Genomic DNA, 23,797 nt, shown 5'->3' on the forward strand with positions numbered 1-23,797 from the left:
TACAACATGAGGTGACCTCACTGCTACTTGTTCACCAGAGGGTCCTAAAGAAAATCTGGTGGATTGAAGATGTCTTTCTTGGCCTTGAAAAGAGGCAAGTTATTGGTAGATCACACACTCTACTTATCATGGGAATTCTTGCTATTAATGAACATTGCTGACTGAAAGGCAACATCAAGACATATACTTTTACCACATTCAACTAGTGGGGAACCCTGGATGTTTTATCTTAAAAATTACAATGTTAATGGAAATGACATTCAGGAGGAGAGCCCAGATAGTCTCCTTTTTGGAGACCTATTCAGATAGGTCAGAGCACAAGAAAAAATATTCATCATTTACATGCTAGGAAATGTTGCTGGGGGCAGGAAGTGTGATATCAAATTACATGCAGAAATGTGGTAAGAAATGCGCAGTAGGCAGGGGCAGTGGCTGTTTCAGAATTTCTGCAAAAATTACAGAGGAGAAGCTGGGGGCATAAAGTTTCATGAGACCAAGAAAACATCAAATGGCTGAATCAGGGGAGGAGGAGGAGGATTAAAATTATTTTGGAGTACTAAGGCTCAAACCAACACTAGATGCTACTGCTAGATATGAAAAATTCATTTGATTTCATTTTTAGAGGAATAAGGGATACCTCTTCAAATTTATATGAATATAGTATTTGTTTTAGTATGCCTCCTTAGTTCTGTGGAAAGTTACAAAGTGAGCCTTTCAGATGAAATGATGTGTTAGACTTTATGGTGGGTAATTAAGGTAACCTCGGCATCATGAAAAGGGGTGAAGAATAAGAAAATGCCCTGTGATGTAAAGATGAAAGCAGCTACATGGTTTGGCTCAGTTAAGGAGGGCAAAGTGGTCTGGGGTTGCTTACTTCCAGGCAGCCTTCCTAGAACTGCTCTTCAAAAACAATCTGATTATGAGAAGACTCTCCTTTAGAGGTTCATACGAAGAGAACCATAGCCCTGATATTTGTCCGATGATGAAGGGATTTGTGTTATTTTACATGAGAAGCAATATGGTGTGCTAACAGAGGCTTTAGAGTAAGGTAGACCAGCAAGGAATGCCAACTCTGTGCTCTCAGTTTCCTTCCTTGTAGGGTTATGACAATATACCCAGAGTGCCATGGGACTAAACGTTCAACCAGTCTCTATCAAGTATGTATACCAACAGGCAAAGGATTTATTTTATTTTACTTCATTTGCTTTCTCTGTCTCCCACTACGAGATTGTAAGGTGCATGAGAAAAGAAATGTTGGTGGTATTTTTTTCCACTATTGTATCCCCAGCATGTAGAACAGAGCAAGAAACATAGTGTGTGCTTTATAAATTTTCATTCAGTTAATTTTTAATTGAGAATCTACATGTGCTAAACACTGTCCAAGGCTCTGGATATACATTAATGAACAATGACAAAACTCTACCCTCAGGGAATTTACATTCTTTGAGGATGATAAATTTTGACTTAGTCAAAGGGAAATCAGTAGTTGAATATCTAGTAGTTATCTCAAACTCAACATATCCAAAACTGAGCTCCTAGACTTTCTTCCCCTAGGGGGCTTATCTAAAGCCTTCTCCATATCAATGAATGGAAATGCCACCTTTCTAGTTGCTCAGACTGCAAATCATGAGTCATTCTTGAGTCCTGTTTTTCTCTTAACACTCCTCATCCCAACCTTCAAGAAAGTCTGTCTGCTCTAGTTTTAAAATATGTACAGAATCCAACCACGTTTTGCCACGTCAGTTTCTCCCACTCTGGTTCAAGCCACTACTGTCTTTCTCTAAGAGCACTGCCGTGGCCTCCTCTCAGATCTACTTGCTTTCACCCCTCGCCTCTTAGGTCTGTTTTCTACATAGCATAGCAACAGCGAATTCATTGGAACTATGTCAGTCACTGCTCTGTTCAGAGCCCTGTAATGGCTCCTCTTTGTTCTTAGAGTAAAAGCCAAAATCTTAGAGTGACCATCAAGACCTCCGTGAGCTGGGGCCTCGTTGGTTCTTGAATCTGATCTTCTATACTCTTCTTTGCTCACTCTGCACCAGCCACAGGACTACCAGAAGCACATAGTAGCTAAGTCCTCTGTCTGGAATGTACTTTCTCCAGATACCCATATAACTAATTCCCTCACTTCCTTAAAACTTTTGTCAAATGTCACCTTCTCAATGAGACTTACCCTGACCGACCTCTTAAAATTGTAGTCTGTTCGACTTGCCAACACCATATTCCCAGTGCCTCTTATCTGACTCTTGCCTCTACTTTTTCTTTAAAGTATATCTTCCTCCATCCCTCCTTACCCCTCACTAAAACATAGCTCTAGGAGGACAGAGACTTTGTTCCTCTTGTTTGCTGTGGTATCCCACTGTGTTAGAATTCTTTGTGGGCACATGAGGGTACTAAAAATCTATTTGTTGAATTGGATGATTAAAATACATTTCTGAGGGCTGGCAAAATGAAGACTTAATTCAGATTTTGCCTTAAATGACCCAAAAATGAGACATTGGCAAACTTGCTTACTATCAGGTGCTTACGTCTAGTGCTTCCAAAAAGCTGTAAAAAAAAAATGAGTCAGGCCTTTAGTCTTCATTGAGGATTACAGAAGCTAAACTTGGAAAATCAGCTATTTTTGAGCTATACACATACAAAATTTTTCTTCTTAAAATGTAAGCTTTATTTGGTGCCATAGACATCATTTAAAAATAGCTAAAACTTTATAAACTCCCTGGACAATTAAGAAAATGTCACCTTTGAGCTCAGCTAGGGAAGATAAAGATAACTTCACCATTCGAGCATTTTTGAGAATTCCAAATAACTAAAAATAACCTGGTGGTGAAAAGTGATTTGAGTCTAAGGGAAGCACGATTGAAAGTTACCCAGTTAAGTCTGAGAAATTTAAGTAAATTAAGATGATGAGTGGTAAAGTTATAAGTTAGTCACTAATAAGCTCAAGAACAGAATGGGCATTTTCTTGACCTTAGAGACCCTGTGCTACCTTCTTTGGTTGTTCTGAAATACGAATTGTGTTTTATACTAAGCAATGGATAGAAGGGATGCAGAAGTCTTGCCTCAAATAAAACCTGCACCTTAGCTGAGGTGGGGGAAGGAAGCACTTGTCATCTACCCAGCAGGGCTGACACCTCTTCATGTGGCTGGTGTTAAAATCCCCAAGGTTGGCATATCCCCCAGCTACATCATGAAACAAATACTCATGGTGCACACTGGCTTATTCAAAATAATAATGTTTAATTATTTTTAGGCTGGGAAAAATAATGTGATCTTAAAAAATAACATGCTTGCCTTGCAGCCTTAGCAATTGTGGTAAAATTTAAGATTATATCAACTTGAAGAGCAACCTATAAACAAACCAAAGAAGAGGATGACACTCTGTGTTTATTTAAAATATTTGCTTTGCTTGTTCCATGATGTCCATTTGTCCATTCTTGAGAAGGGCAGGCTCTCAGCCATCTTGACGTCAGCAGCCTTGACTGTAAACAGAGGTGTGGCCCCGGAGAGTAGCTCTGACCTGTGCTGGAGGCCCAGCAGAGAGCTGTGTCTGGTCTTGTGCTTGTGGTGCTGGAGGACAGGTGACCATGGCCCCACCTCTTCTCCCATGGGAGTCACCATGTTCTCCGAGTGAAATAAAAAGCAGGGCCTAATTTCTCACCGGAAGGAAAAGAATTGCACATCAGCAAGAGCAGTTAGGCTTTCAATGCCTCCAATCTCAAAGACAAGTGTGGCTGCTCAGCAAGTGAAAATGGTTCCATCACTGAGAATAGAGTTTCAGATTGGAGGGGTAACAGAAAAGAGGGAAGTGTGGTTTTTGAGATTCAGAAATTTACAGCCAAGATTTTGGTTAAGAAAAAATTAATGTCATAAGAAACATCTGTCTCTTGTTTCAATGACGGTTTTTTAAAGCCACATTACACAGAAATAGATAAGAATGTATCTGTCACCTACCCATACCTGATTCAAAGTCCTGTTTGTTTGCTTGTTTGGCTTAAGGACTGTTTTTAATAAAAATAAGCTAGAAACAATGTAAATGTCTAACAATAATGAGCTGGTCAGATAAACCAACATAAATTCAACATTCATACTGGGCAATATTAGGCAACTGCTTAAAATAATGAAATTGTCCATGATGTACTGACATACAAAAATGAATACAATATATTGACATAATATATTGTAACTTTATATTTCACAGTAGGTTGGAAAGGCAAGCTACAAAATTAAATGTATGTTGTGTGTGCCTATGGAGAAAGGGTTTAGAAGGATACAATGGTATCTGATGAGTGAACGTTGGGTCACTTTTACTTTCTCTCCCTCTCTCTTTCGTTGCCTGAACTTTTAATAAACAGCTTGTATTCCCTTTACAATTTTAAAAGTTGAGATATTATGAATATTGTTAATCACTTTTTAGCAACAGTTAATGTGGCTATAGTGACTGCTAGATGGCTATTTTGATCTTAAAAATCTTGATTCAAAATTCATTCTGCTGGAGCCCTCGAAAATAAGATTTTAGAGAAGCAAATAACCTCAACAACGTTTACCAGGCATCACTGATGTAATGGTTAGAGAAGGTTCTGGGAAGGAATTGACTTAAACAAATATTCCATTTTCTAAAACCAGATGCTGCATAAATCATTGATCAGGGCAATATTAGGCAACTGCTTAAAATAATGAAATTGTCCATGATGTACTGACATACAAAAATGAATACAATATATTGACATAATATATTGTAACTTTATATTTCACAGTATGTTGGAAAGGCAAGCTACAAAATTAAATGTATGTTGTGTGTGCCTGTGGAGAAAGGGTTTAGAAGGATACAATGGTATCTGATGAGTGAACGTTGGGTCACTTTTACTTTCTCTCCCTCTCTCTTTCGTTGCCTGAACTTTTAATAAACAGCTTGTATTCCCTTTACAATTTTAAAAGTTGAGAGTATGAATGTTGAATTTATGTTGGTTTATCTGACCAGCTCATTATTGTTAGACATTTACATTGTTTCTAACTTATTTTTATTAAAAACAGTCCTTAAGCCAAACAAGCAAACAAACAGGACTTTGAATCAGGTATGGGTAGGTGACAGATACATTCTTGCATAGTATTTTAAGGCACTCTTTCCTAACTGATCAGTATTTAATATGCTTTGTTAGTTTTTTAGATCTCCTCTCTTTGTCACATATGGGAGCAATTTCTTAAAACATTATTCTAAGCTCTTCTAAAATGAAAGTGGCCAACACAGATATCAAAAAAGAAAAACAGCCCTCAGAAGAATATACAATTTATTTTTCTTTTGGCAACATTAAATTTCTTATATAATCTTTTCAACAAAATAATCAATAAAATGTGGTGTAGGTACATGCTGGAGGATATGTTATTAATACTCTATGACATTATCAGAAAGCAGCACAGGTGTGACTGGGGAGAAGGCTGGAGCAGAACTGACTGAAAGTTTTAGGGGTGATCTAGGCCAACCTCTCACATTATAGATAAAACTAGATACTTGGGAGTGTCACATTTTTAAATTTTTAGTTTTACTAGGTATCACACATTGTGCTACATTCATTTCATCTGCCACTTCATCTAATCCTCTCACACCCTAGAAAGTACGCAGTACTATTCCCATTTTGCCATTCAGGTCACTGAGGTTCAGAAGTCAAGTAATGAGCCACAAATCACACAGTAGATAAGTAACAGAACTGGACTAGATGTTGAACCCAGGTTTCTAATTTTTTACCCACCTCTGCCCCCATTCCCTTGAACTACCAAATCAGTTGCTAAATTCTCTTGCATAAATGTAGTCTCTAGAATTTTTCCCAACTTTGATTCTCTTCCCCATCCCCACAGCCTTGGTTGAGAGCCTTATCATCTCTTATCAGTAACTCCTAAATGGTCACCCGTTTTCTTCCCACAGTCTCTTGCCAGTCTTGGGACTTATTTAGGCCATGCCAAATTGCCTGCTCTCTTCCAAAGGAAGAGGATAATCTTATAGGTGCTGAGACTATGGTTTGTAAATTTTACTTCCGCTAAAAAGAATGAAGGCTCCTTGGAGAAGTGGCTAATTCCAGGTCTGGGTTAGGAAATACATAAGATGAATCTGGAATATCTTGTTAGACCAGATAGTAAACATATTCTCAAAGAATACTAGGATCCTGTCAAAAGGACTCAAAACCACTTAATGAGGCACCAACTGGCCAAAGCTGGGACAATTTGAGCATTGATGTTGGTTATAATTGTAATAGTTTGAAACACATTAAATATGTTTAAACTCGTAAATTCACAATAATGCCAAAAACAAAACAATAATAATACAAAATTCATTGACCTTCATCGGAGAATGCTAATAAGCAGCACATTATTTTGAAAACATAATAGATGAGTAGAAAAAAAATCAAGTTTTTTAATTGATTTATTTATCTAAGCCTGCCTTTATTTTGTGAAGTGTACCATTGAGTGACCAAATATTAGATGATGGGATAATTTTCTCTATAGGGTTATTCCAGCTAATAAATGAAGAAGGCATGGAAAAAATAGAATATCACCATATTGCATTACCTACTGAGTTAGTGGGCTTGGATACTAATCATCAGTGGCTGCCAACACCATGGAGTGTGATGCACTCAGGTACTACATCTCCTAATGGAAGAATGCACCATGCCCTATGAAGCAGTCTTGCCAAATTGAAAGAAACCTACATCTGATCAAGTTTCTAATTCCAACAATCAAGTCACAGGAAATACAGAGGACTGGGGAAGATGTTAAATAACACTGTGGGGATGATATCAGCAAACTCCAGACTATGGAAAACTCTATGGGAAAAATAACCAGGTTTCTTCAATAAATGAATTGCAAGGAAAAAAAAAGAGATTGAAAGAAAGATTGACAGAGGTAGGAGGAATTTATAGACTAGAAAGAGACTTAAGAGACATAGCAGCCAATCACAGTTATGAACTTTATTTGGATCCTGAATCAAACCAAAACTGTAAAAATAAATGATGACATTTATAAGACAATTGTGAATTTTAACACTGTCTAGATATATGATGACATTAAGGTATTGTTAATATTTTCAATATGACAATAATATAACCCTTATGTTTTCAACAACCCTTATCTTTTAGAGATACATACTATTTTATTTATAGAAGAAATGCTATGATGCTTAGTATTTACTTCAAAATAATATGGGAGTGGGAATATTATAGGAAAAATGACTGTGAGTTAATAATTGCTGAAACTGGCTGAAAGGAACATGGGGATTCATTATACTCTTCTCTCCTACTTTGCAGATGATTATGTTTTTCCATTATAAGAAGTTTTAAAATGAGTCCTGTAGACCTCCTAGTTGCTTGCAAAACAAGTCCACAGTGTTTAGCAAGTGGCTTGGGATCTGAACTAGAGGTAGAACAAAAAAAGGGAGGTGCCTCTTACCATGGTGTGAAAGGCCAGAGAAGCAGAGAGGTCATTCTTGTTTGGAAAGTCTTCCTCAGGAAGACTGCTGGACGCTTTCAGGCCTCTCTGCCTTTGCTCATGCCATTTCCTCATTCTAGAATGCCACACTCCTCCATTCTCTGCCAACCAAAAGTCTCTTCATTTTGCAGGCTCAAATTTTTCCCTGTGTTCTTCACATGTCAGCCCTACTAGTCTTTCAGCTTTTAGAGAACAGAGATCATGTCTTAGCTTCATATCCCTTCCTCCCAGGTATGAGCACATACATGGCAAGTGCTCCATGCTTGTCAAATTGAACTGCAGAAACTGAGGCTCAAAATGTGGACTCCAAGGTCTCACAGCTAGTTAGTGAAAGAACTTAACTAAAAATCTCATGTAAACGTTAGTCCCCTGACTTCAGGAACTCCAAAGCCTCTTCAAGCTTGTTCACCAGCATTCCTTTCCTTGAGAGTTAAGATTTAAAGGCTTTATGATCTCTGAGAGAAGTAACACATTAACTTAGAGTAGCTGAAAGTTATTATCCATTACCATGTACTGGCATGTAGAAAAGCACAGGCCCCGGGTGAGTGGCCTATAAGATAAATACATCATATAGGGAAGAGGGAAGTGGGCTGGAAGCTGCAACACCACTTGGATCAGGAATCGCACAGTGAGAGTCATGGTGAATGCACTGGACACCAAAAAGACACAGAGGAAACACAGGAGAGATGACAGGGTCCAGGAGATCCAGTTGGCCAGTTTCCTGTGATTACACATCAGCAAATGAAATTTGAAAAGGCATTTTAGGCCAGGTGCCTTGGCTCATGCCTGTAATCCCAGCATTTTGGGAGGCCAAGGTGGGCGGATCACAAGGTCAGAAGTTCAAGACCAGCCTGGCCAACATAGTGAAACCCTGTTTCTACTAAAAATACAAAAAATTAGCCAGGCATGGTGGCAGGTGCCTGTAATCCCAGCTACTCGGGAGGCTGAGGCAGAAGAATCGCTTGAACCCAGGAGGCGGAGGTTGCAGTGACGCAAGATCATGCCACTGCACTCCAGCCTGGGCGACAGAGCGAGACTCTGTCTCAAAAAAAACCAAAAAACAAAAACAAAAACGAACCTAAAAAAGGGCATTGTAATCACTTTACAGACAAGCTTGTTATATTTGGGCAATCATCATTACCTGAACATCCTTATGAAATAAAATTTCACTCCAGACAAGTGAATGCAATAGGGATTGTCTTTTAAAAGATCCACAGTTAGTTATCCAGTGCTAGCCACAGGGGAGCTTTCCATAGGAAGGAGAAAACCCACGTTTCCTCTGAGAAAAAATGCATCTATTTGTTTGGTTTTGTACTTAGTAAGAAATGGGCATGAGTTATATCTCTGTATAGGTCAGTTTTCTTTTTTTTCTTTTTTTTTTTTTTTTGAGATGGAGTCTTGCTCTGTCACCCAGACTGGAGTGCAGTGGCGCGATCTCGGCTCACTGCACTCCTGGGTTCTGCCTCCTGGGTTCACGCCATTCTCCTGCCTCAGCCTCCCAAGTGGCTGGGACTACAGGTGCCCGCCACCACGCCCGGCTAATTTTTTGTATTTTTAGTAGAGACGGGGTTTCACCGTGTTAGCCAGGATGGTCTCGATCTCCTGACCTTGGGATCCACCCGTCTCAGCCTCCCAAAGTGCTGGGATTACAGGCGTGAGCCACTGCGCCCAGCCTATAGGTCAGTTTTCTTATTTTAATATTGCAGTTCACTGTTTAACCTTTGAAATGTGTTGTTAGAACATAGCCTAGGCAAGGCCAATAAACATGAGTTGTCATGTTTGAAATGTGTTATAGAAGAGAGCCTAGACAAGATGGTAAACATGAGATGGCAAACATGTCCTGTGGAAATGAAGGTGGCATCAGATAGAGGCACTTCCCTATGGCTGGCCTCTTACTCTTTTTTTTTTTTTTTTCAACATAATCTGCTTCTGCAACAGAAAAAGAGTGACAAAGAAAGGAGTTTTGTTTTGTTCTTTTGGTTTTTATGTCACCAAAAAGATACTTTTTTTCCTTTGATCTTGGGACTCTGGAAATCTTTCCTGGTGTTATCAACCAAAACTAGAGGAATTTAGAAAGAAGTGTGCCCTCCTGGGTAGAAAGGGAAATATGTCTTCTCAGTTGCCCAGAAGCAAAGGTTATCAGTAAGTAAGTGTCCTATCCCCAAGCTGCTGTGAGCTATCTACCCCCTTGAACTATGCCAACTTGCCAAACTTTGGATAAATATAGATTAGCTATTGTCTGGGTTTCCTGAGGCTGCCATAACAAATTACCATAAACTTGGATAGCTTAAAACAACAGAAACGTATTCTCCGACAGTTCTGGAAACTGGAAGCCTGAAATCAAGGTTTCAGCAAAGCCATGCCTCCTCTGAAGCTCCAGGGGAGGATTCTTCCTTGCTTCTTCTAGCTTCCAGTGGCCCCAGGCATTCCTTGGCTTGGGGCTGCATCACTTCAATCTCCACCTCTGTCTCACATGGCCCCCTTTCCTCTGAGTCACTCTGTGTCCAAACTTCCCTCTTATAAGGACACCAGTCATTCAGTCATCCAGTCATACTGGATTAGGGCCCATTTTCATCTTAACCTGATTATATCTGCAAAGAGCTTATTTCCAAACAAGGTCACATTCACATGTACTAGAGGTTGTGGTTCAGCTTATCTTTTTGGGGAACATGGTTCAACTTATAGCAGTTATATTAATTTCACATCTCAATCATGTTCATGAAAGACTCCTCCCCACAGATAAAATAAGTTATGAACTTAATTGATTATAAATTACTTTTATTCAAGATAGCATTCACTATCACATCAAGTTTTTTTTATTTGTTTCCTTATTTATCTACGTATTTATTGCTCTTGATGAGACTGTTTAAATCAGGTGTTTCTCAATCTGTATTTTAGGCATTTGGAGGGGGATTTTTTTTTTTTTTTACATGGAGATGGCATTTCTGGTTCCTGACCACTAAATACCAGTAGCACCCTGCAGGCACTGTGACAAGCAGGAACAAAGAAAATCAGGAAAAGGAAAAGGAATGGAGGAAAGGATGGAGGGAGGAAATGCCATCACACATTTCCAAACCATCTGACTCTTTGAAACCAACAGTCTAAATTGATGGGACTTTAATGTCGCTCCTTGGAGACCAACAGAGAATGGGCTGTGTGGAGCAATAGCAGCCGTTCTGGTAACTCAGCCAGACTGCGGCTGTCAGAGGTCTCTGGGTGATTCCAGAGCATTCTGACTTGGACAAGGATAGTAGCAGGTATACTATGTTAGAGACAAATTTCAAAGGCACCATTTCACTTCTCCTCTGCCAGGTTCAATACTCTGTTGTTTACAACACCGTATCATTTACATCACCACGCCTGCAGTAAAGTCAGGAAGAGTATAGAGAGATAGTACAAAGTTGCAGGAGATGAAAATAGCCTCCTGCACTTTTTTTTAGCATTGCTCATTGCAATGTAGAAATCATACTTTTCCTTTGTTTGCATGCAAGGGAGGACATGACCCACTTTCTATTTTTCTTTTTATTATACTTTTAAGTTCTGGGGTACGTATGCAGAACATGCAGGTTTGTTACATAGGTATACATGTGCCATGGTGGTTTGCTGCACCCATCAACCCGTCATCTACATTAGGTATTTCTCCTAATGCTGTCCCTCTCCTAGCCCCCAACCCTGCGACAGGCCCCAAATGATGTTCCCCTCCGTGTGTCCATGTGTTCTTATTGTTCAACTCCCACTTACGAGTGAGAACACGCAGTGTTTGGTTTTCTGTTCCTGTGCTAGTTTGCTGAGGATGATGACTTCCAGCTTCCTCCATGTGCCTGCAAAAGGACATGAACTCATCCTTTTTTAAGGCTGCATAGTATTCCATGGTGTGTATGTGCTACATTTTCTTTATCCAGTCTATCATGGATGAGTATTTGGCTTGGTTCCAAGTCTTTGCTATTCTGAATAGTGCTGCAATAAACATACATGTGCATGTGTCATTATAGTAGAATGATTTATAATCCTTTTGATATATACCCAGTAATGGGATTGCTGGGTCAAATGGTATTTCTGGATCTAGATCCTTAAGGAATTGCCATACTGTCTTCCACAATAGTTGAACTAATTTATACTCCCACCAACAGTGTAAAAGCGTTCCTATTTTTCCACATCCTCTCCAGCATCTGTTGTTTACTGGTTTTTTCAAGATTGCCATTCTAACTGGCATGAGATGGTATCTCACTGTGGTTTTGATTTGCATTTCTCTAATGACCAGTAATGATGAGCTTTTTTTCATATGTTCATTGGCCTCATAAATGTCTTCTTTTGAGCAGTGTCTGTTCATATACTTTGCCCACTTTTTAATGGGGTTGTTTATTTTTTTTTTGTAAATTTGATTAAGTTCCTTATAGATTCTGGATATTAGCCCTTTGTCAGATGGATAGATTACAAACATTTTCTCCCATTTTGTAGGTTGCCTGTTCACTCTGATGATAGTTTCTTTTGCTGTGCAGAAGCTCCTTAGTTTATTTATATCCCATTGGTCAATTTTGGCTTTTGTTGCCATTGCTTTTGGTGTTTTAGCCATGAAGTCTTTGCCCATGCCTATGTCCTGAATGGTATTGCCTAGGTTTTTATAGTTTTAGGTCTTATGTTTAAGTCTTTAATCCATCTTGAGCTAATTTTTGTATAAGGTGTAAGGAAGGGGTCCAGTTTCAGTTTTCTGCATATGGCTAGCCAGTTTTCCTAACACCATTAAAAGTATCTTCTTCTCAGTTCTGTGTAAGTATTACTGGATATGAGAACATAAGATGTTACAAGAATCTTTCACTGAAAAATATAGAAAATGTGACCTTGTAGGACAGTGGTTTTCTGTTAGCCAATGTGAAAAGTGTGTGTATGTGTGTGCATATGTAAAATGTGTATATACATATATTTGTGAGTGAGATATATGTTTTCCTCTTTCCTTACCTGCTTCCTTCCTTACTAATTAGAAGTCTTTAAAAGAAGGAGACTAAATAGCATTGAAATAATTTCTTAAGAGAAAATTAACATTCAATAGACTAACACATTTTCTGGAACATCTAAAATTCACTTTCCCTCCCCACAAAAAGTAAGATAGTCTATATATTGAAGAGCCATAATCATATACATCCATTTCTTCCGATTAGTAACTACAATGTTTATTAGGTAAGCATGGACATTTATTTGGCTCTGTAGCTACCTATTTCATGTTCTTTTGGAATCACAGCTTTCTTTATATGTCATAGTGAAAATCAATATTTGAAACTTCTTCCTCTGGAAAAACATATAATTTCCTTTATAGGAGATTTAACTACTTAAATAGTTCTGCTTATGCAGGTAAGAGAAATATTCCAAGAAAAAATGAGAGATCTGCTGTCTAAAGCCTTTATTGATATGAGTTATTATTTAAGGAATAAAAAAAAATTAAAGCTCTGATGCTGCAAACAAAGCTCCTTGATGAGAACTGAGTTCATGCTGAGATAAAAAGTTACAAAGCAAGAGAACAGCCTCATTATATTTTTTAAAATTCCAGAGAAAGTCATTGTTTTGCCAAAGCAATGTGGCAAGACAGCCTGGGACCCAACATCGGTGCCCAGGAGGCTAGGAGTAAAGAGCTTTAGAAGCTTTGAATCTTTTTCTAAAACAATTAAGATTAAAGAACTTAATCAGGAAATCTGAGGTTATATAAGGGGTGAACAGGTCAACCAGCTCATATATCTGGTTTGGGGCACATGCTTTGGATGACCAAACTTTTCCATGGAAGATTGTACTTTATGATAATTCTTCCAGAATGAAAGAACTGACAAGAAACATTAAAGTTTGAAAAGCGATCCCCACCACCACCGACATCTGAGAACATCCTGGCCTCTCCAGAGACATCTGACTGAGGGAAGCAGGTGAGCCAGCTTGGGCTGCAACCCCAGGAAGAGGAAGGGAAGTGGGTCACGCCTGGTGAAGTGGCCTGTCTCTCTTGGCAAGTCAAGCTGACTGATTTGGAGGCTACAGACTCTACCTTGGCTGGCCTGGCCACCTCACAACCTCGTCTCCAAAGGTGACATGTACTGCAGCTTAAGACATTACACGGCACCTGAAGCAAAAACTAAAAGTAGATATGGAATAAATCTTCTGAAGCTCCAAGGCTCAATATCCACAGTAAATTATTCTTAAGTTACTGAGAAGAGAACATTCACTATTTCAGCAAGAGCTACCCAGGAAGAACCAAAAGCCTTCTGAGATGGTATGTGAAGGGACAGGAATTTAGGGAATAGACCCAATTTTTCTTTTACTTAATCAGCGTTGAGTTTTTGGGTTTCTAGGAGGGCATAGAAAACTTGAACTGGAGAAGCAAGGCTCATTGGCATGTGCCAGTTGACACTTCACTAAGTCTTTACTAGTAAAAATGATGACATTTATCTTCTTTCTGAAGCCATGTCTATTCTGTTCCAACTTTACCAAGAATGACAGCTAGGATTTGAAAGTGTGCCTATGTTCTTTGCTGAGCACTTACTGCAAAGTTTCTAACAATGTAAACTTGACCTGTGTTTGACTCATAATGCCCAACAAAAAAAACACTGCTGTTTTGAAATTATGGAGATAGCAAAGTATAGATTGAATCTTGCTGTACACTCAGTGATTCTACCTGCTCATTTTCTTTTCACTTATGATGCTGATGGCCCATTCTAGCATCATGCGCATCATGTTCAGAAAACACCAATCAATCCTGCACCTGTGGGAGAGCAATTTCTGCTGGTTTCAATGATAGTGGAAAAGTAACAGGTCTCAAATCCCATCAGCAATGAGAATGTTGGTCCTCTTCACCAAGGCTCCTAAATGTAGAAATTATATTGTTTATGCATTTTCTTGATCTTATTTTTATAAAAATGCATTTTTCTTAGCATCAGACTTCAGCAACACTTGATTTTTCTTTTTGATGAGGAATTTGACAGAACCTAGGCAATTAGCTGGGAGCTGTGTAAATTCAGGAAACCTGATTAACAGATCATAAGTCACCTAAGAATTTAGGCTTAAGCCATGGTGGATAAAGTTTCCTTCTAAAAGTGTTTGGCAATTTGGCTTTAAAAGGAGCACTAGATTAATTCAGTCTGTGCTTTCTTGCCATATGACATCATTTCAAAATATAAATTCCATTTATATTATTGAGAATGTATAAGATATGCATAAGTTTATTTTGATTTAACAGGGAGGATAAATGAAATGTTCTGCTAATAAACATATTCCAAATAACTAAGCTTACTCTATATAATGTAGACTGCAGATTTTGAAAAATGAAAAAAAAAACTCATTAAAGCTATATTTAGCAGTTGTGGTAAGGTCACTGATAAGCTCCATACCTCCAGTTGTCATCTGTTAAATAAGAGGATGAAATGAGATGATCATTAGTGTCTGCTCTTCTTTATGATCTGAAATGGATTCTTAACCTGAGGCCTATCTAAACATAAATGAACCACAAATGAGCATCAAGAAGCCCACAAAACACCTGAAATTGTATCAAACATTATGTATATGTACTTATTTGCATTTTTTTCTTGGATGATCCAAAGATTTTATCCAAGACCTGAACTTTGTGCCCCTAGTAAGGTTAAGAATATCTAACATTCATTCTGTGATTAATTTAACTGTTAAGTGATGTAGCCTTTCTTTGAAAATTCATAAGCCTCCTCAGGATATCTAGTACTGGCTTTATATTTTTGTGGCCGTAGCTTCCAACATGTAGATCACTCTTGCATGAATTCATCTCACCCTCAGATCACCCTTGAAGGCAGACATTGTCCTCTCAAGTTACAGATGAAGAAATGGAGGAGCAGAATGCTCAGGTATGTCAGTAAACATAGAAGTCAGTTATAGATGTTTTGGCTTCCTGGTCTGGTGCTTTTTCCATTACAGTCCATTATGTAGAGTATCATAAAACTTACATTTTAATGCACAAAGCTCAGTATTTTGGAAGCTACTTATGTATGCAAAGGTCTCCAAAGTTTAGACCTCCAAAAAAAACTAATTCAAAAGAAATCAGACTCGTAGCAAGTATGAATTTTAATTTAAAAATGGAAAATACCAGCTGAACATACAGTTCTTCAGTTTCTGCTCTCTAAATTCTAATTTTAAAAATTTATATAACACAATGTGCTTTCTTTTACAGAGCTTTCAGGTGGAACACCTGGTAGTCAGCTAATGTCCCCATTATAGAGATGACAAAAGTCAAAACTCATAGAATTGAGGTGACATGTACAAAGTCAGAGAGAAAAGTGCAGAGTTAGAACTCGATGCTGATCTCATTACTCCAAGTTTGCACTTTTTCATTGCACCCACAGCTGTCTCTGCAGTGTCCTTAGGGCATCAGGGATAGGGGAGGGGTGCATGGGCTGGGAAATATGCTGCCAGGTGTGAGACCATTTGTATAGACTCATGTGTTGGAGAGGGAACTGTCTGCAAAATAAATGCCATAGTAAGATAAACTATATTCTTTGGAGTCTAGACTTGGAAGTTTTTTCTGAAAGTTCAGAATCTTTCTCCATACCAAGCAAAGGACAAATATATCTATGACCAGCAAGAAAACAACTGAGACTGAAATCTTCCCCAGTTGTAAATGCAGCTTACAACTTTTCACGAGAACTTGTGAACTTGCATTTCTTTTCTTCCCAGGGGAAGACATGGCCTGATTCAAAACAGGGGGGCTGTGAGAGAGATTTAGCACAAGAAAGGCTATTGGTGTTCCCTATGTCTTATTGGCTTTTCGCAAATTCCCTAGAACCTGAAGCCCAGTATTTACTCTATAATCTTTTGCCAATGTTAAACCTTTTTTCTGAGTAGGTCTATGACTGATATTTTTATGATCAGGCTGTACTGCAGGCACATTAGAATGCACTGGGAGATGCATGATTTATATATTTTGATTTTGACTTGTACAAGATTTACATCTGGGCTAAATACATAAAATAATAGAGAGTGGTTTGCCAGTATAAAGGAAAGAATCATTCAAGTTCAGCCAATCTGATTGTATCACCACAGTGGTGGAGGAGCAGCTCAGACAAGTTCTCATTACAGATGTGCCAAGAACTTGGGTTTGGAGGCCCACCTCCCTGCTTTTGAATTACATCTCTGCCATATAGTGGGCAAGGGAAGAGGGAACTCACATTTGTTAAATCTAATAAGGTGCCAGCCATTGTGTTAGGCACTTCACAGACATTTTAATTTCGGCTCTATACCAGCCCTGGAAAGCTGGTACTACTGGTCTCAATCTCCAGATGAGAAAACAGAGATTTAATGAGGTTTAATAATTTGTCCAAAGCCGCAGAGTTACTGACACCCACATTTGAACTCAGGTCTTTCTGCCAATAAATTCATGTTCTTTCTATTATTCAGCACGTCTTATCTGGGCTTTAATGTCTCCATCTGTAAAATAAGATCAGTAAGCATACCTTTTAGGACTGCTGGATTACAAGAGATTAATTTATCCAGAACAATCCTAATTACAGGAGGTCTTGGATGAATAGTATTTCTCTCCCTACACTTTGTTCTGGTAATAGCTCTGATTTTGTTGTTTGATTTATTTGTTTGCTAACTTGATTGATTAGGGGTTTTTGTTCTTTTTAAAGATTTGGGCCTACCTCAGCTTTTTCTAAGATGCAGAAGCAAAAAGATGATTCAATATAGAGGTGCCTATATGACATTAGAAGACAAGGAGAACCAGAATAACATTTTCTTCTTCTGTCATTTGTCTAGAGTAAAGAGCTGCAGGCAGGGAATGGGGTGGTGCTGTTCTGTACCCTGGGAGAGTGTGTGGGGTTGCCAGGTGTCTTCTTAACTGTGCACCAAGACCTTTGTGAACAATTTTAATATTCCTTCCTTAAGCAGCTTCAGGGAGGGATTGAAGCTAGACAACAGCCAAGCTGCACCTTAATAGGCCTGCAGTATTCCAAATGGCCTCTCATTGCAGGCAGGTAGCCCAGAGTGCTGCCCATGCCTGGTGCATGGTAGGGAATGTGGACAGAACTTCATGAGAATTGGTAGGGAATGGCAATATTTTCTTGCCTGTAAATGGCAGACTACTCATAGAGAGGCTTGGGAATAACTACTTATCTCAGAAGTAATGATTATTTATTTATTTATACCTTGCTCCCTGCCTGAAGGTGGTGGAGCTCTCTGCTTACAGGTAATAAATAGCATCTAAAACTGCATGTTCCAAGAATAATGGAAAGCATCTTATGTAAGCCAGAGTGGTTGAAAGGGTGATGACTCTTAATCCTAGGAAGATATTTTGATATTTTTATTCAGCTAACCTTGACTCAGCACGTTCCTTGAACTAGGGATATACAAAAATAATTAAGGCACAGCCTTCATCTTTAATATACTAACAGTCTGGTGGGGGGCCATACATGTGTACTGAGACTATAAGGCAGCCTAGTAGGCTGTGTGCTGGAGGTATGAATGGAGTATAGCAGAAACCCAAAGCAGACAGGGTAACTATTTTACTTGATGAAGAAGTAATATTTGAGTTACTTTTTAAAGGATAAATAGGAACTTGCCAAGCAAAGAAAATGAAAAGCTGGGGGTAGAGGAGTACTCTGACAAAGCATATACAAAGGTCCAGTGTCCACAAGAAAGACTGTGAGGAATTTATGAGGCTCGACCATAAGACAGTAAGACCAGAGACCAAGCCTGGGGCCAAAGTGAAATATCTGGTACTCTGAGAAATGACAGTTAATGGGATTAAGCCCTAGCACTGCCATTTCTAGAATGTGGCTCTGAAGAACTTACTAAGTCACCCTGAATCTTGTTTTTCTCATTTGTAAAATGGGCCTAATAACAGTTCCTATCTCTGAGAGTTATGAGGATTAAGTCAAAATACCCCTTTGGACAATTCTAGCACATGGCCATGCTCAATAAATGCCAATTCTTTGTAGTATTTTTAGTAGCAATAGTCAATTTTATAACAAAATCAATAGCACTACATAGGAACATAAATAATGTTCACATTAGGCTTCTCAAGAGTCCTTTTAAAGAAAAAGATCTAGAATAAGGCTATCCAACACAAAACTCTCTGTAATGATGAAAATGTTTTCTGTCAGTGTTGTCCAACTTATTAGTCATGATCTGACTACTACATCAGACTACTGAGCATTTGAAATATGGCTAGTGCAATTGAGGAACTGAAATTTTCATTTTATTTAATTTAAATATCCATGCATCTTAGTGGCTATCATATTAGACACTAGAGATCTAGATTTATAAAATCATAAAATGTTTTATCTGTGAAAGACGTTAGAAATTGATATAAAGCTCTTATCCTCCCCCCATCACTATTTTACAAATATCTCTCAGAGGGAAATCGATTTGCACAGGGTCACATAACTAATGACAGACCTGGTGCTAGAACCCAGCAGCTCTTCTGGCATCCTAAGCAAAGTTCTTATTATCCTGAAGTCTGGTTAGATTATTATTTCCACCTTAGAAAGTGTCTATTGTAAATGCATCGTGGGTTCTGATGTTCCACTCAGCCACCTTTCCTCCCCTCACCATGCTTATTTCTACTTCTTGTTTTAAATAATATAATATGCATGCTGCATCAAGTAAATCCCAAGTAATCCATAACTCACTGATAGATATTTTAGTTCCTGCTCATAGGAACGTTTTGTATCAGCAGCAACTCATTTAGTACAAAATTCTCAGCACCATAATTTTCATAACTAGTATTTTGTTGTTTTTGTTGTTATACTATTATTAATTTTTGTTACTTTGCCTAAGTATTAAACTTGTATCAACAAGAATATTGATCTTTTTACAGCACTTACAAAACATAAATTCAGATTATTCATCATTAAGAAAATAGGATGATCAAACCATTTAGCAGAGTCATCAGTTAAGAAGGATTGATCACAGCACTATGGGAATATGGCAGAATAGGAAGTACCAGTTTCCCCATCTAAACAACAATTGCAGTTGCAGAATCTGTCTGGTCTATTTTGGAATTCTGGAATCTATTAGAGTGATTGTAACTTCCAGGGAAAGGATTGGTAATAGTAAATTTTGGTTAATTTCAGCTTGCAACATGGCAGCAGGTACCCATTTTCCAGCCCCATGGCAGGCAGTTGTGCACGTTTCATATGTAACTTGCAGGCAGTTTGTAGGAGCCAGGGTGAGCGAAAAGAATCCTACAAAAACTGGAGATATATATTCTGATTGCTGATTGCTGTGTCTAATCTTTGAGGTGCACACATATAGGAGGAAGCCATTGTTGCACCCCTTTCTTCACGTTGCAAGCCCTTCTCCCTTTGGGTAAAGCAAGTTCCATAAGATCTAAAGGACCAGTGCACTTTTATTTTATTTTTTCTTCCCCTCCTCCTCCCACTTTATTTTTCTCTTCTTCCCCTTTTGGGAGACAGACATTTAAAGTCTAAGACTTCTAAAAACAACCACATATATGGGGGCATTTAGAAAGTCACAACATATGCTCAGGGAAAGGCAGTCTTAAAAACTAACCAAGAAGACCTTAAGTTTACATGTTGGGCTGATCACCAGCACTGACACAGCCTACAGCAATTAAAAAACAAAAGCAACAATTAGCAAACCCTGGGGAAGGGGAAGAATCTGATTTCCAAAATCACTATATCATTGTATTCAAAAGTCCAGTATTCAACAGCAACAAAAATCACAAGACACAAAAACATAGGAAAGTATGTGTGGCCCATTCAAAGGGAAAAATAACCCAATAGGAACATACCTAAACAATACCCAATGGAAGATCTACGGTACAAAAACTTTAAAACAATTCTCTTAAAGATGCTCAAAGACACAGCACTTTGGGAGGCCGAGGCGGGTGGATCACAAGGTCAGGAGATTGAGACCATCCTGGCTAACATGGTAAAACCCCGTCTCTACTAAAAATACAAAAAAAAAAATTAGCGGGGCGTGGTGGCAGGCCCCTGTAGCTGGCAGGCTGAGTGAGGCACGAGAATGGCGTGAACCGGGGAGGCGGAGCTTGCAGTGAGCCGAGATTGCGCCACTGCACTCCAGCCTCGGTGACTGAGCAAGACTCTGTCTCAAAAAAAAAAAAAAGATGCCCAAAGAACTGAAAAGTGATGTGGAGAAAGTCAAGGAAACAATGTATGAACAAAACAGAAAGATTAATAAAGAGAGAAAAAACCTAAAGCAAAACCAAAAGGCAATTCTGGAGCTGTGAAGTATAATAACTGAAATAAAAAGTTTGCCAGTAAGATTCAAAGACAGCTTTGAGCAGACTGAAGAAGGAATCTGTGAACTTGAAGACAGGGCAATGGAAATTGTCAATTCTGGAGAAAACAGAAAAAAAATATCAAAGAAAATGAGCAGAGTGTAAAGAATCTGTGGGATATCATCAAGCAGACAAATATACATGTAATGAAAGTCTCGGAAGGAGAAGAAGGAAAGAGAAAAGGGAAGCTAGATTATTCAAAGAAAAAATGACTGAAAACTTTCCAAATTTAATGGAAGACATGAATATAAACATTCAAGAAGCTCAACAAACTGTAACTAAAATGGACTCAAAGAGACCCACACCAAAGCACATTATAATCAGACTGTTGAAAGCCAAAGACAAAGAGAGAATCTTGAAAGCAGCAAGGGAGAAGCAACTTGTCACATATAAGGGATCCTCAATAAGATTATCAGCATATTTTTCATTCTAAACTTTAGAGGCCAGAAAGCAGAGGGCTGATATATACAAAGTGCTGAAAGAAAACACACAAACAAAGCTGTCAACCAAGAATCCTATATCTGTCAAAACTGTCTTTCAAAAGAGGAGAAATTAAGACATTTCCTGAAAAACAAAATCTGAGAAAGTATATTACCACTAGACCTGCCCTAAAGAAATGCTAAAAGAAGTCCTTTCGGTTGAAATGAAAGAACACTAGGCAGTAATTTGAAGACATATGAATAAATAATAAAGATCTCAATAAAGATAAATACATGAACAGTTATAAAATCTGGTAACTTTTACACTTTGGTTTGTAACTCCACTTTGTGTATTTTATATGATTTAAGAGACTAATGCTTATTTTTAAAACTATTATCAGTTTTAAAATCAGTCTTATTTTAACTTTGGTTTTTAATTCTACATTTTGTTTTCTACGTTATTTAAGAAATTAATGCATAAAAATTTGTTTATACCTTTGGACCCACAATGTGTAAAGATACAGTTTTGTAATATCAATAACTAAAAAGAGGTGGGAGTGGAGCTGTATTGGAGCAGAGTTTTTGTATGTTATTGAAGTTAAGATGTATAAATTCAAATTAGAATGTGATAACATTAGGATGTTAAATGTAATACCATAAGAACCACAAAGAAAATAGTTAAAGAACATACAGATACACAGAAAAAGGAGAAAATAATTAATGCATTTAACTGCAAAAAAAAATCAACTAAACAGAAAGGAAGACAGCAATGTAGGAAATGAGGAACAAAAAAAGCTATAAGGAATATAGAATAGAAATAAAATGACAGAAGTAAGTCTCTTCTTATCTGTAATTATTTTAAATGTAAATGGTTTAAACTGCCCAGTCAAAAAACAGAATGAGATAATGGATTTCATAACAATATGATCCACCTATATACTATCTACCAGAGACACTTCAGATCTAAAGACACAAATAGGTTAAAAGTGAAAACATGGAAAAAAGTATGCCATGCAAACAAGAGAGCAGGTGTGAATAGGTAGGCCAGTTAGCAAAAGAAAAATACTGTTTTATTCCATTTATTTGAGGCACCTAAAGTAGTCAAATTCATAGAAACAGAAAGTAGAATGGTGGTTGCTAAGGGTTGGGAAGAGAAAGAATGAAGAGTTATTCTTTAATGGGTGTAGAGTTTCAGTTTTGCAAAATCAAAAGAGTTCTGGAAATGGATGGTGGTGATGGTTGCTCAGAAATGTAAATATACTTAATGCCATAGATCTGTACACTTAAAAACAGTTAACACATCTTAAATTGTAATCCCCGCATGTCAAGGCTGGGACAGGTGAAGGTAATCAGATCATGGGGGCAGTTTCCCCCACGCTCTTCTCATAAAAATGAGTGAGTCTCACAAGATCTGATGGTTTTATAAGCATCTGGCATTTTCTCTGCAAGCACTCACTCCATCCTGTCACACTGTGAAGAAGGTGCCTGTTTCTCCTTTGCCTTCTGCTATGATTGTAAGTTTTCTGAGGCTTCCCCAGCAATGCGGATCTGTGAGTCAATCAAACCTCTTTCCTTTATAAATTACCCAGTCTCAGATAGTTCTTCATAGCAGTGTGAAAATGGACTAATACAAATGGTAAATTTTATCTTACATGCATTTTACTTCAATTTTTAAAAATGTGTTATTTCTTAAAAATGTATATTAAACCCAAAAGAATTGAACATTTGATTCAAACAGATACTTTTAGCTAATGTTCTTAACGGCATTATTCACAATAGCCAAAATATAGAAATAACCCATGTACATCAGCAGATAAATAGATAACCAGATATGGTATATACATGCAGTGAAATATTATTTAATCATGAAAGGGAATATAGTTCTGATCCATGCTATAATATGGATGAACTTTAAAAACATTTTGCTGAGTGAATGAAATCAGACATAAAAGGTCGCATATTATAGGATTTCATTTATATGAAATATCTAGAATAGGCAAGTCAAAGAAACAGAAAGTAGATTAGTGGCTGCCAGGGGCTAGGGAGAGGAAAGAAATAGGAGTGATTGCTTAATGGTACAGAGTTTCTGTTTGGGATGATTGAAAAGTTTTGGAAATAGATAGTGGCAATGGTTGAACAACATTGTGAATGTAATTAATGCCACCCAATTAAGCTCTTAAAAATGGTTAAAATGGCAAATTTTGTAATATGTTTACATATTATAAAATTACAAATCTTTCTACGTGCCAAAAAATAAAAATAAAAATGGGATAATCAGGTGTAGACAAAGACAAGATCTTTACAGCAATCATTGTAGTTAGTTATCCTTGAACTAAGGCAAATGTGCTAATGGGACTGTTGTACCTGATCTACACAAATGTATCTCTTCCCTTCTGCAGAGAGAAATATCAGTCTTTAACTGCAAATGACCCTCACTAGGGAATGGTGCGTGGTGTCAGGGAGTTTGAGTGGACACTGAAAGTTTGCTGCCTCATTCTCCTTAAGACATGGGCATGGTTGTGTAGGAGCAGGGATGGATAGCTAAGGAAGAGAGGGACAAGTCAATTAGCATTATATTCACAGTTCAAATAATACTCTTCTTTTATGGGAAGGAGCTGTTAATACTTAGCTCTTGCCCTCCTGA

The 23,797-nt window shown here is 37.9% G+C and overlaps 1 protein-coding gene across 4 annotated transcripts in view; it reads left to right on the top strand.

Moving 5' to 3' along the window:
- The window catches only part of PARM1 (prostate androgen-regulated mucin-like protein 1), a 169,216-nt gene that overhangs the window by 59,902 nt on the left and 85,517 nt on the right, over nucleotides 1-23,797 (top strand). The gene's annotated exons all lie outside the window — the stretch shown is intronic.

The sequence above is a fragment of the Gorilla gorilla genome, chromosome 3, assembly GCF_029281585.2.
Source record: "Gorilla gorilla gorilla isolate KB3781 chromosome 3, NHGRI_mGorGor1-v2.1_pri, whole genome shotgun sequence".
Lineage (NCBI taxonomy): Eukaryota > Metazoa > Chordata > Mammalia > Primates > Hominidae > Gorilla > Gorilla gorilla.